Below are 2,433 nucleotides of genomic sequence, written 5' to 3'. Positions count from 1 at the left end.
TGCGAGATCAAGCCCCATGTTGGGTTCCCCGTTCAGTGAGGAATCTATTTGAGACTCTCCCTCTCCCTCAGCTCCTAACCCCCAGCTCTCCTTCTCTCTCTCTCTCTCTTTCTAAAATAAATAAATTTTTAAAAATACATATATGTGCATATATACATATTTTTTTGTGTCATCTTCAATTTTTTTCATGAATGCTTTATAGTTTACAGAGTATGGATCTTTTACCTCTTTGGTTAGGTTTATTCCTAGGTTTCTTATATCATTGTTGTTGTTTGTTTGTTTGTTTGTTGTTTATTTATTTATTTTTTAGCGTGGAGCCCAACCTGGGGCTTGAACTCACAAGCCTGAGATCAAGACCTGCTGAGATCAAGAACCGGATGCCTAACCATCTGAGCCACCCAAGTGCCCTTTATCTTATGGTATTTGGTGCAAATATACATGGGACTGATTCCTTGATTTCTCTTTCTGTTGCTTCTTTATTGGTGCACAGAAATATTTCTGTACATTGATTTTGTATTGTGTGACTTGAGAAAGGCCAGTATATTTTCTAGTATGCCCAAGGTAACACCTGGGATTTCTAGTATAATTAACTACTTTGATGACTTAAATTTTTGCAAATTCATTGAGAGAAATTACTCATAATCATTAATTGTTAAATAAATCTTCCTAGACTGAATTCTTGAAATGGTGAAGGTAGTCTGCTTAATATGCAGCTACATTATCTTGTGTTGGAATATATTCTGGCAAAAAGATGGCCCTCTGTTAAAAAAAATAAAGTTATTTGTTTACTTATTTATTTGAGAGGAATAGGGGAAGGGCATAGGGAGAGGGAGAGGAAGAATCTCAAACAGAATCCATGCTCAGTGCAGAGCTTGACATGGGACTTGATTTCACAACTGTGAGATCATGACCTGAGCCAAAATCAAGAGTAAGACCCTTAAACAGACTGAGTCACTTGGGCACCCTGTAATTTTTTTTTTAATATACTTTCAGTATCCTAGAATAATCTACAATATAGAAAACCCAGAAATAGATCAAAGTAATTAACTTGGAACAATTAAAAGGATGCATTGGGGAAGGTGAATAGAACTCCCCTATACTGCATATCTTGACTTTGAAATTTAAAGTTTTATTCTATTTTAATGCAAAATTTTCATGACAAGATGCAAAGATCCAGAAATCAAATCTTCACAAATATTCTCTGTTTTGAAACTCTTTAAAGTTAACTTTCATGTCAAAGTGTCAAAAGTAGCTAGCTACCCATTACCTTCAGCTACAGTAGCTCAATTTACTTGGCTGCTGCCAGCATGAGTCATTGAGTCCGCTTGTGACATGCCCACAGCATATTATAGTATTTAACTTATTACTTCAGACACACATAAGGAAAAATACACTCTTTACACACAGATCATTTTAGCACCAATCCACAATTTTATATAATAAAGTTGCATTTCTTAAGTTGTGTGAATGGCAAATCCAATGGTTCTATGCAAGTTTGGATCATGTTTTTGAAAGAAACAATACTTACATGGAAATTTGTTTTCTCCTCACTCCTAGCCTGAAAAAAAGCTGGCTAAATGCCCATTTAGTCAGTAGGAAAGCTGGAAATGCAATTTGTATTATTTGTGTCGTAATCCTTATTATGTGCTCATGTGGTTATTCCAGTGATTCACAGATAACACCAGGAATCACAGTGAAAACTGGGTTTTGATAAAATGTGATTTAATAAAGTGCAAAATCACATTTTAGCAAAGTGTTTTTGGTCTCCACTTAATGTGCATTTTCTTCTTCATCTTCCTCCTTTCCTCTTTTCTTGTCTCCTCTCCTTTATTCTCCTCTTTCATTTCTGTCAATCACATACTGTTGTCAGATTTCAGCCAGCCTTTGAGAATAAAATGTTGCATACCTTAAGAAAAACTTCTGCCATATTTCCACTTATTTCAAGGTAATTTCAGATAAGAATCTGAACTTTAGTATGATTTATGGGTATTGTTACTCTCATCTGGAAAAATATGCAAACTTAGGATTGTTTTGACAGGACTCATGACTTTATAAAAATCTAGACTTTTCTAATTTGTCAAAAAGATGGAGGACCAGGAAACACATTTGTCTATGCAAAGGACCGATTTAATGGTTTTATTTAAAAAAAATAATCGTCATAATAAAGTCAAAATCCTTAACCATTTATTTTTTAAATTAACCTCTTTCTTAAAATTAAACATGTATTTTGCTTACTTCTTTCTCCAAAGATTGGGTTTAGTTGAGGTTCTGGAAAGAACTTAGTGGTTTACTTTAAAGAAGGTTAAAATTCATTAAATATGAGCACAAAATCTTTTAACAAAACATTGTGATTAGGAACATATTTCTAATTTCCATAAATCTAAATCTACTAAAGTGTAAAATTCAGTTCAGACTATTTCTTGGCAGGTAAGC

Source organism: Mustela putorius, unplaced genomic scaffold (assembly GCF_011764305.1).
Source record: "Mustela putorius furo isolate JIRA1106 unplaced genomic scaffold, ASM1176430v1.1 tig00000682_pilon_pilon_pilon, whole genome shotgun sequence".
In the NCBI taxonomy this organism is placed as follows: domain Eukaryota; kingdom Metazoa; phylum Chordata; class Mammalia; order Carnivora; family Mustelidae; genus Mustela; species Mustela putorius.
Note: the sequence above shows the minus strand (reverse complement) of the source record.